Source organism: Canis lupus, chromosome 16, assembly GCF_048164855.1.
Source record: "Canis lupus baileyi chromosome 16, mCanLup2.hap1, whole genome shotgun sequence".
Classification (NCBI taxonomy): Eukaryota; Metazoa; Chordata; class Mammalia; order Carnivora; family Canidae; genus Canis; species Canis lupus.
In genome coordinates, this window is record NC_132853.1 from 31,712,172 (window position 1) to 31,724,493 (window position 12,322).

General features: G+C 34.5%; 1 long non-coding RNA gene across 1 annotated transcript in view; it reads left to right on the forward strand.

Annotated features, from left to right (window-relative positions):
* The window catches only part of LOC140607487 (uncharacterized), a 111,192-nt gene that overhangs the window by 77,485 nt on the left and 21,385 nt on the right, over positions 1–12,322 (forward strand). The window contains exons 2-5 of the long non-coding RNA XR_012009486.1: positions 634–755; positions 3,083–3,174; positions 4,982–5,052; positions 11,928–11,983. This is a non-coding gene — a long non-coding RNA (uncharacterized lncRNA). The remainder of the gene's footprint in view (positions 1–633; positions 756–3,082; positions 3,175–4,981; positions 5,053–11,927; positions 11,984–12,322) is intronic.

Here is a 12,322-nt window from a genome sequence, read left to right on the forward strand (position 1 = left end):
AACAGTAATAAAGCATAGATTAAAGGGCAATGAGTCCATATTCCAAGTTCTGGATTTAGTTTGTTTCAGTGAGGTTCAATGTTATATCTCTTCTTGGATGATTTCTATGTGAATCTTGTCTACCATATTGATTGTCATAATAACCACTATCCCTATATTACTCTAGTTATTTTAAGAAAGGCTCTGTTCTTTTTAATTACAAAAACCTAATTCAAACAACATGAGAGCTACTAAGACACCAAATGCCAGTGTTCATGTCCCCATGGATTTTCTGTATATTATACCAAATATTTCCTCTTACTCTAATCATTGACGACAGTTTGATGTTCTTTGAAGTGGTTCCTCATGGTACTGTTTGAGAATACCAATAAGAATGTTGTAACAAACTCACTAAGACATGGCATTTCATGTAACCACAGAGCTTTTTGCTCCTTGAAGACTAAATTCTTGCCAGCAATGGTGATACAAAGTAAAAGACATTCTGAAAAGCAAAAGAGAAATAAAATTGTTTTGAAGGTATAGAATATGAAATGATAAGGTAAATTGCAAATTAGATCAAGGAAGTCCGATTGTAAAAAAAAAAAAATGATCAAGCATCTTCATTTTTCTTCTGGCTATGGTGGAATCATGAAGACTCAATTTTCTGCCCACCTCAAGCAATCCAAAATGTGGACAAAATATGTGCAACGTGGTTTTCTGACATGGGATATCAGGCGACACAGGACAATGATAGCTGATAGGAAGAAATGAATGAGGTGAGTAAAACAATTGCCCAGGTACTTCCTGGGAGAGTTTCTAGGCAGCAACATAGGGAAAAAGGATGTGAGAAGAATATGGAGTCTCCTTGAGTTCAAGAGGCTGAACTTGGGAGTTCAGAGAGTCCAGGCAGTTTAAGGTCACAGTGTGTTGAAGAGAAGAAAGCCGCATGGAAAACTTCAGAAATATACAGAAGGTTCCATTAGAGTCTTCAGCCAAATATTGCTCAGTGATGATATGTGATGAAACTATCCAAGACTGGGAAAAGAATTACACACACACATACACACATACACGGGACAACTCTGAGAGTTCATACATCTTCATATTCTCACTAGCCAGTGTAAAGCTTTCCTTAACCCAGTGACATGGCGGAAAGCACTTCAAAGAGCTCTTCCCTTAATCGTGAAGCAGTTACACTAGCCTTACATTAAAAGCTTTTCTGTTGTCACTTAAAAAAAATCAACTAAAAAAGTTGATTCCATGTACCTTAACTGTGTGTCAGAGCAAAGCTACAGATATTTATAGCAATATAAAATGTTGAGCACACAAAAGACAAACACAGTACACAGTGTTTGTCATCGGTCACGAGGGTCCAGGCATGCAACGAAGCAAGAAAATAGGGCACATAATGAGAAAATTCAATCTATAAAAACATATGGAAATAAAAGAGATGATAGAATTAGTAGACAAAAACATTTATAGTTATTATAATATTATTCTGTATGTCCAAAAAGGTAAAAGATTAAGCTTGTTAAATAGACATATGAGATGTAAAAAGACCTTAATGAAATTTCTAAAATTAAAATTATAATGACTGAATGAGAAATGCATTGAAGATATTAATAGTATGTTAAACATGTAGATCAAAGGTTAATGAACTTGAAGAAAACTCAGTAGACACTATCCAAAATGAAACACAAAAAGGATAAAAAAATAAATGTGAATCCTCCATTCAACAAAAGAATAATATGCATACTTTTCAAGTGCATATGGAACATTTAGCAAAATGGACCGTATTCTGAGCCACAAAATTAGTCTCTGTTGAAAAGGATTTAAATCATACAAAATCGCCTAGTTCAGTGACTAGAAAATCAATAACCAAAATATATTGGGAAAATGCCCAAATATGTGGAAAGTAAATAGCACATTTCTAAATAACCCAGAGGTCAAAGAAGAAATCAAAGGGGAATTGGAGGATATTTTGAAGTGAATAAAAATGAAAGTAAGACATCAAAATTTATGAGATGCAGATAAAGAAATATCTAGAGGTAAATTTATAGAACTAATTACCTGTATTAGAAAAAAAAAAGTTTCAAATGACCTGATCTTCCAGCTAAAGAAACCAGAAAATGTAGGGCAAATTAAACTCAAAGTAAGCAATAGAAAGAAGATTTGAACAGAAATCAACGCAGCCAAAAATAGAGAAACAGTAGAGGAAAAAAAATCAATGAAATTAAAAAGAGTTTCTTTGAGAAGACCAATAACATTTATAAACCTCTAGTCAGACATACTGGGGAAAAAATGAGAGAAAAGGCAGGTTACCAAACACTGGGAATGAGAAGGGTGATATCATTAAAGTTTTTATATATATTAAAAGAATACTAGGATATATTATAAATAACTTCAAGTCAACAAATTTGGCAACTTAGATGAATGGGAAAATTCTTTGAAAGAAACAAACAACCTGGAGAGTATTATTCTAAGTTAAATAAGTCAGAAAGAGACAGATATTATTATATGATGTCACTTACATGTGGAATCCAAAAAAAAAAAAAAAAAACCAACAACAACCCAAACACCAGAAGATAAAAAAAAAAAAAACAAAAAAAAAACAAATGAACTCAGAGTAGAATGGTTCTGGGGAATAGGAAAAAATGAGAAGAGGTTGGTCAAAGCCTGTAAACTCTCGGTTATGAGTAAGTTCTGAAGATCTAATTTGCAGCATGGTACCTATAGTTAGTACTACTCTTGTTTACTTGAAATTTGCTGAGACAGTACATCTTTCTGACCAAAAAAAGGTAACTATGTAAGGTGATAGCTATATTAATTAAATTGATTGTTACAATCCTTTCACAATGCATGTGTATATCAAATTATTACATTGTACATTTTAAATACATTACATTGTCATTACACCTTACTAAATCTGGCAAAAATAAGGTAACTTAAATATATATATTTGAAATTGAATTTGTACTTAAAAATCTTCAGAGCATGAAAACTCCAGACCCAGAGGCATTGCTAGTAAATTCTTGATTGTAATGTTGGAGGGAGGTAGACATATGTCACAACTTCTCATATTCTACTTGTTAAATTTGTGCAGCTTTTGCATGCCAGTTATACCTCAATAAAGCTGTAAAGAAGAATCAACCATTTCTAAAAAAACAGAAAATTAAAAATTATACTCAGGTTCAGGTAATTATTATTATTATTTTTACTTTTGCTACTTAATAGAATATCCTTTCCTTTGTAAGTTCCTCAATATGACTTTTCCCTTAGGTTATAGTTCTTATATTTAGCAATATAGCATTTTGTATTAACATAGCAATAATGCATTTAGCATTCTTACATTTAGCAATATATTTAAATCCTCAACACTACTACATTTTCTGTAGTTGGCACAATAAATATTTGTTGAAGGAATGCATAAATGAAATGCATATTAAATTCGACACAAAAATATTACATATATATTTCTAAATATTGTCCTTTTTTTCTTCCAGTATTCTTTCATTAGGATTTTAGATTTTTACTCTGGAACACTCTTATTTGTCAAGTTTGGGCATATCTCCATGGCTTCCTCTTAACTATAGGTTTGTGTCTCAGCTGCTATTGGAAAGCTCACTTGGATTTCTCATGATAAATAATTTATGTCTCATTTTTGTGTAAACCCTAGAGAACCAAAGGAATTTTAAAAACTATTTTTCTTGCTTTCTGACTTATTTATTTTATGACTCTGGCATAGGGAGCACGACTTTTAGAAGTTTCAGTCTGCCTAGAAATGGTATGAATAGTTTTTAAGAAAAATGAAATATATTTAAGTGACAATGGGATAGCAAGAAATAGTGGTAGTTTCCATTTCACAGATAATGCTCTCAGAAAGGAGCTGTAGTATATATCTCCTTTCAACATTTATTGAGCAACTAAATGTGCAGGAACCTATACTATTTGCCATGAAGGTAAAAAGATGAATGAAGCTCTTTCCATTGCCCTTAAAGACTGACAGTTTTGAAGTTCAGTGAGTGAGAAAATATGGTTGCATGGCAGAGTGGGATCAGCCTAAGTTTTGGAGTAGGATGACCTGGGTTTGAGTCCCAGCTCAAGGACTGAAACATATTTTCTTTTGAGAGGAGTGCGTTACAGTGTTTTCTGGGCTTGTTTTTTTTTTTTTTTTATAAATACAATACTGTAAATGTATTTTCTCTTCCTTATCATTGTTTTAATAACATTTTCTTTTCTCTAACTTACTTTTTTGTAAGAATACAGCTAAGTATATAATATATATAACGTGTTCATCGATTATTTATTCTATCAATAGGCTCCGATCAACAGTAGGCTATTAGTTATGCTTTTTTGGCAGTTAAAAGTTCGATGCAGACTTTTTAAAGATTTCTTTATTTTAGAGAAAGAGAAAGCAAGCGCTAATGGGGGGAGGGGCAGAGGGAGAGAGAATCTCAAACAGACTTCCTGCTCAGTGTGGAACCTGTCACAGGGCTGTATCTCACAAATTTAAGATCATGACCTGAGCTGAAATCAAGAGTCAGATACTTAACTGACTGAGTTACCCAGGAGCCACTATATGCAGATTTTGAATGCTTGGTGCTTGGTGCCCTTCAGCCCCTCTTTTTCAAGGGTTACCTATACTTATGCCCAGCCTGTCTGAGCAGAGGTAGTGAAGCAGCTCCAGTGCAGTTGGTCGATTGCGTGGTTTGTAGGTGGTATGGGGATGAAAAGAGCAGAAGAGGAAGACTAAGTCTAGCCACATTATTTTACATGAGGAAACAAGATTAATAAATCATGCTGTTATGGCTGAATTTTTTATTTATTATATATTTTAAGTCAAAACATTCATAACAGAAACAGTGAGATATGCAGAGAAAAATTCCACCATCTAAACCTGAAACTATGTTAAATTTTTTTCATCTCATGCACAAGGTTGAATAACTGCAAACCAAGTGACTTTCTTTAACATGTATATTCTATGTTTGTTTGCCTCCCACAGAAAACATGAAGCTCTATGAGGCCAGTGGACCTGTACATCTTGTTGACATATTGACAGCAGTTCTTGTCAAGGTAACTGACTTAGATAGAAACATAATAAATGTGTTGCATTAACAAATAAATCAAAGAAGTTCAAAACGAAGAATAAACGGAGTAATATAATGTGATAAGAGCTTTGTAAATTTCATCATGCCACATCAATATTATGAAAAGTACTAACTGAGGGATGCCTGGGTGGCTCAGTTGTTGAGCATCTGCCTTTGTTTCAGGTTGTGATCCCAGGGTCCTGGGATTGAGTCCCACATCAGGCTCCCCGTGGGGAGCCTGCTTCTCCCTCTGCCTATGTCTCTGCCTCTTTCTCTGTGTCTCTCATGAATAAATAAACAAATGTACTAAATGAGGTGAGTAGATAAAACCAAAATGCTTTATAAATGAGGTATTTTATCAGCTTTTTTAAATATAAAAATAATTGAATAGACTGAAAAGGACAAGAAGGAAGATAAACACCATGGGAACAGAATCAAGGAAAGGGCACAGTGAGAACGTGTTTTTTTTCATGAGTGGAGTAACAAGGGAGTCCTGATGGTCTTCATGTTTCAAATATTTGTTCACTGAGACATCGAATTCCATGATTGATCATTAGTCTGTTAGCATCTCTAACTTGGAATTGTTGCTGATATTGAGAGAGAAGCTTTTATTTACTTTGAAATTAAATCTAATTTTTCAAAGTAAATCCTATATAAAGAAACAGATCATATATGAAATTCATATATAAATCATATATAAAAAGAGAAGTCATTTTAAAAGCACTTATAATGAATCTTAACATTTCACAGCCCCAACCCATAGCCCTAACTCCCCCAAAACCGATTTTCATCCTAATTTTTAGGAGTTCACTTCTGCTATTTCTTCCTGTATTTAGCCTATTTCATTCTAAATAATATACCCATCTTAACTTCTGGTTTTATCAGTTTTAGATATTATCAACTTTAGGTTACTCAGAATGTGTAGTCTGTGAAAATGCAGATAAACATTTAGCTCCTTTCGTAACCTCCATCCTAAAGTTGTTTCTGTTTTTCCAATAGTTATCTTTTAGCTTCTGTGTTGTGTCTGAAAAAGCAGTGTCTGTATTATTGTAATTATTGTTTTTTGTTCAGATACAAAGTCTGCTATCAACACATTTCTTGGTTAAAAATTTTTAAATGATTTTTTTTTCCATTTGATTTCATTGGAGGTATTGGTTCCTGTTTTGTTCCCCTGAGTTTCAACGGCTTTGTTCATTTTCAATATATATATTTTTTCCTTCATTTAACGTGTTAATTGGTAGTTTGCCTGGATATTCCTTGGAGACCTCTGGTCACAGAGTCCAATCTGAATTAGGTGTTTTCTGGGCCCTGTTTTATGGTCATCATTCTGGAACTTTCCTTTACTATTCCCCTGGCTTCTTGAATTAACCTGTTTTGTAACTAGGAATTCCAGGTAAGTACTTTTAGAAAGTCAGGTCTGTATAGAGGATGTGAGAGATGCAAAAGACTCCAGAAATAATCTAGTCCAATACTTTTATCTTACTGATCAGGAAACTGAGGTTTAGTGAAGCAAAGTGATTTGTCCGAGATCTCCAAATAGATAGTGACAGAGTAGGAATTATAACTTATCTTGAGGCCTAGAGCTTCTCAACACTTCTGGAACCCAGATCATTCATTATGCATAGAGGGAAAGAAACATTTAGCTCCTTTCCGAACTTCCATTCTAAAATTGTTTGTTTTTCCAATAGTTATCTTTTAGCTTCTGTGTTGTGTCTGAAAAACAGTGTCTATATTATTGTAACTATTGTTTTTTGTTCAGACACAAAGTCTGCTATCAACACATTTCTTGGTTAAAAGTTAATAGAGAATAAATAGCTATTCTCTATTTAGTTCAGAGTATGGAGGTTTGAGTCTTTTCTATGGAAGTTATTACTTTTTTTCCCCCTGTATTTTATGTTATATTCAGTCCTTTAGGGATGCTCTGATAGATATCATTTGTTGAAAAAGGTAAATAGCACTTTGCTTTGTATTTCCACAGTAAGAGAGTTTCCTGAAACAGTGATAAACACTCATTTTGCATGACTTGGTTATATATTTCAGAAAATGATCTGTTAGCATTTCTGGACTCAGACATGCCTCCAGGTTGATGAATTGAGATTCTTATTAGTTTTATTCTCTTTGTGTATGTGTGCTGTTGATTTTTTTTTTAATGAGGTTCAGTAAGGAAATATACAATGTGAATTTCTAAGTCAACACTGTTCATACTCATGAACTGGTCTCTCTAGTACCACTTTCAGATAAGCATTATTGCAGCCATGATGAACATAGCCAGAAATGTTCCAAACAGCTGTGCAGCTATGACAACCACCAATTAAAGTGTGGCTCCAGATGTTCCATACTCAGAACTACAGCTCTACAAGGTGGCTGCTGCATGAAGTAGATGACATTAGAGCTGCCAGTTTTGGCCTATCTTGTGGTGCTTATACCAGGGAACCATTAGTTCTCACCTACCTACAATGCTGGTGTCCAAGCTAATTGCAATCATAGCTCACACAGCCAAGAAAAGAAGAAAAAAGGGCTGTCTTAAATGGATCCACCTCTCACTGAGGCTCATGAGGTTATTCCAATAAGGATGGAAAAGCAGTCGGAAGCAGCCCTCCAATCCTTTGATGTGTTTCCTGCACACTGCCCCATCTTTCCTGGCCAGATATTGTCAGGTTTTCAGAAAAACAGGCAAACTGCTCATCATGAAAAATTTGTCAGCATTCTATTTCCATGTAAAAGAATATTCACCACAGAATTTGAGAGATTATACACTTTATTCTCACATAATACCTTCTCCTAAAGTCAGGTGAGTATAGGGTTGTGGATTAGACATTTATATGACCTATGAAGAGAAAAATTTTGATTTGTAAACTTTTGCTCAATATTTATATAAACCTCAGTGGAGGATACACATTCTGAGGCCAATAAGTCCCAGAGCCCAACCTTGAATTCCAAAGATTAATAAGGGGGTCCGGAAAAGAAGATGAGTGCTTCCTAGTGTTGGAAAGGTACTGAGAATTCTCTGGATAATATTACAAACTATAATTCCTATTGTGAACAGGGGTCTGAACATCTCTGGCATTTATAAAAATTTTTACTTTTCTGGATGGACATAGACTGCATAGTCACTGAGAATTAATATTGTACAAGAGCGATTTTTATGTGTTTTATGTTTAATTAAATATTTACTCATTAGATAAGCAGAAAGAATTCTCAATCTGCACTTCAAAGGTGGCAGGGTTTGGTTTGCTAACATCTACCCTGAGCTATTCTGCTGAAGTCTTGGATCCTCCTCCCTCTCCTACCATCTTCCCTGGCATAAGTACTGGCCAAATAACTTGACTTGCTTTACAGTGAGCCTCATCCATGCTCTGAGATGGGACGGAGTATTGGAAATGTGGTAGGTAGGGAAGTAACTCAAGTAGAGTAGGGATTTATTCTGTGTTGGTTTGAAAAAGAGAAATCTGTGTCCCTTCTAGAACTAAGCAAAATAAGGCTGAGAACTGGAATTTGTTAATAAAAGGATTGCATAAATTAACTTATTTTTATATTTTTCCTTATAACCTTGAGGACAATATATTAAACAGTTTTAAATATATCTTTTGTTACTACTGCTTAGAGAAATTTGATATCCTGACAGAGCTTTGTGTTATAGAAAATAAAATACCCAGGCTATTAAGAAAAAGGATTCCTGCCCCATATACCATATTCTCTTTCCCATCGATGCTAATCTGGAGTTGATACCCTATTGAGGGGGCAGTTTTATAGCAGATTTAGGCAGTGAACAGCAATAACTTGAGAAATGACCCTCAGTGGAGCTGAGTCAATAGGGAGGTATAATTTGCTGCACTGTTTCCTATATTCAATGAAGCTACAGACAATCCTGCTTTTTGTTCCGCACCATGCACCAACACCGCTCTTGAACACAAATGCAGTCTGTGGCAAATGCTATGAGAGGTCTAAAAAGCTGGATGCTTTCAGAAAGTAGACTGACAGTTCCTGGAGAGGAAGAGCTTGAAATTTTCTATATTTTCTATTTCTATTCTTTCAGTAGTTACTTAATTTAAAATGTCTGAGTTTGATCAATGTGTCCTTCTCTGTAAGATGGAATTCTTTATCTCACAGTGCTGGTGGTCCTGCATGATTATGTGGGGAAGAGGTAGGATCCTGGGATGGATTAAGATAATTGTTGATTACATCTTTTTTGCTGTCGTATGATTCTATACAACAGGCGTAATTTGTATGCTCCTAAGGTTCCAATAATCTAGTCCAAGAACAAGAAATCTATACACTTATTTGAAGGGCTTATCACTGCTCCTGCTTTTTTGATAAACTATAATCATAATCGTTTCATGGACCACTTTCAGGAAGTGTTAGAATGCTTATCATTTCATGTCATTTTCTCCATTCTGAGTTTTCCCAAATCACTCTTTATTAGCTGTCTGTTGTTACTGTAAAAAATGACCATATATTTAATCATTTGGAAAACCAGATTTATGATTTTACAGTCCTATAGATTAGATATCTGATCTAGGTCTCATTGGGCTAAAATCAAGCTGTTAGCAACTGTTCCTTTCTGAAGGCTTGAGGAGATAGATCCTTTTCTTTGCCCTCTCCAACTCCTGAAAACTCCTTGGCTTGGGACACCTGCTTCATCATCTTCAAAGCCTGTATTAGCTGGTCGAGTCCTTTATACATCATAGTATTCCAACATTCTCTTCCACCTTCCTTTTTCATTAAAGGCGTTTGTGATTATATAAACCCACTCAGATAATCCAGGATAATCTCCCCATTTTAAGGTCAACTGATTATCAGTTACAACTCTAAATGTAATTCCCTTTTGCTATGTGATCTAACATATTTGCTGGTTCTGGGGATTAAGATGTGGACATCTCTAAGGGTCCATTAGTCTGTCTACCACATCCTCCATCTCTTTCCTATGCCCCAGATCCACATATTCAACTGCTTGCAGGATAACAACAAGGATAGCTCACCAGTTCCTTGAACTGGACTCATAGTCTTTCCCAAGAAGAACTTTTCTTCATCAAGATTTTCTTTTATTGATGGTGTCATTATTATTCTCCTATTCCTTTGCCTTCAGGTTTTAGAATCATGGTTCAATTTGTTTGTTTTCTCTATTTTCCACCTAAATCAAGTGTAAAACCAATTTTTTCTACTCCTATAGTGTTTCTGAAATCTATCTCTTTATTTCAAGTCCAATTGCCAGAACTAGAATGTTGGTCCATTACAGCTCAAGCTATTTTAATAAACCTTTAACCGGTTTTTCAGAATTCACTACTGCCTTTCACCACTGCCCTCCTGATACTTGAGTCTATCCTACACTTGCCTTTAGATGGAGCCTAGACAATTCTTATCCTACCACTCTCTTATTCTACTTCTTGGAGATCTTTAGTGGTATCCCCTCATTATGATATTCACATCTTTCCACAATACGGTCACAACCTATTTTCCATGCACATTTGGTTTCAGTTAATTAATTTGAACATTAAATGTCACTCTCATTTAACCCTCAAAACAACAGTGTTATGTGAACTTTTGATGCCTATTTGAGGTTCAGAGAGATTAAGCATCTTAACCAAGGCCATCCAATATATGAGACTTCTATCTTTTGATCCCAAGTGCATTGCTATTTGCATGGTGACTTTGGTAGCTCTATCTCCTAATACTCCTAATACTTCCGTAACATGAAGACCAAGATGGGCCTTCATTTTGCCCAGCCATCCCCAAGATTTTGCTGTTGCTTATTATGTCTATTCTTCCTAGACTTCCTCAAACTATCCCTGCTTACCACTTAAATCCATCCTTAAGGCCCATTTTATAAGTTGTGATCTTCATGGAGCTATTATTATTGCTTCTTACTTTGATCCTTCTTATTATGTTGTTTTGCCAAAACTTACTGATACTTGTCTTAAATTTATTATTTACCTTGACTTGAACTATCATCTCCTTGTTGGAATGTCATTTAAAGCTTAGTACACAGACTCTGAAGCCACACTTCCTAAGTTTAAATCCTGACTTTGCTTTTATTGATTGCATGACCTTTAGCAAATTAATCAATATTTCTGTGTCTTGTCTATAAAATGGGATGGCTTACTAGCACCTGCTTTATGGACTTTTGTAAAGATCAAGTGAATTAATATTTATAAAGCACTTAGAACTATCCATCTGTCTCAAAGTCAGCACTAAATAATTTTAGCTTATGATTATAGTTATTATCTTCTTAGTTTTTGCTTTACACCCCTTCCTAACACACAGAACATTCATATGTTAATATTCACATTCAAATAGATTTTCTAAATCTATTTCAATCTAATTTGGAATTAGAGGATAATCATACAAGTAGTAAAAGTAAAATTTTTAAGAAAGAGATAAAATTGCATAAGTAGGTCATCTTTTTATCTTTCTTTCTCTATACCTGTGCTACTATTTTACTTCAATATTCTCTACTCAATCTTGTCAGCTTTTCTGGATGGTTCCCTTTTTAGTGTCATTTGACTATGATTCTTTCAGTTTTTGATGTTGATAGAAATTCAAAAGCACCCATTATTCATGCATGTGATACTGAAAGTAGGAAGAATCACGACCATAAATGAAAAATTAATCAAGGTTCAAACTTATTAAGTAACAATTCTGATTGGAATTCAATGTGATTTTTTAATAAAACAATTCAAAGCCTTGCAGTTTTTACTCAATAATCAAATTTTATATACATAGAATTGGGGGTTGCCTAAGATCAACAGAAGTTTACTTAAAAATGATATATCTAGATAATTAAAATGACTATTGAGGTAGACATTTTTGGTTGACATATCTGAAACCTATTCTTGATACTCTCTCTTTGGTTGTGTTTTTCAGCCACCTTTCCTGCTCTAGGCAGACATGTGTCATGTCAGACTTCTGGCTTTTGAAATGTGAGTATATGGCTGTTAGGCAGGGGTATTCCTCAGAAAACTTTTGTTTTCTTTACTAATAGAACAGCTGTTGATGGTGGCATATATTTATTTCAGTTTTAGGGTCAATGGTTTTGATTCCTGGAATTGTGACACTAAACTTGTAAGCATGAGGGGATAAAAAGCAAAGGAAATAAGAGATGTGGGGCTGATATTTCGGAGATACTGCATCAATGCTAGGAAATGCTTATGTTTAGACTGCTTTTGTTATATAAAAGGGAAAAATATCTCTTTTCAAAGCCACATTTATCTTTATCTTTAGTTATTTACTCCTGAAAACATCCTTAATTGACACAACTA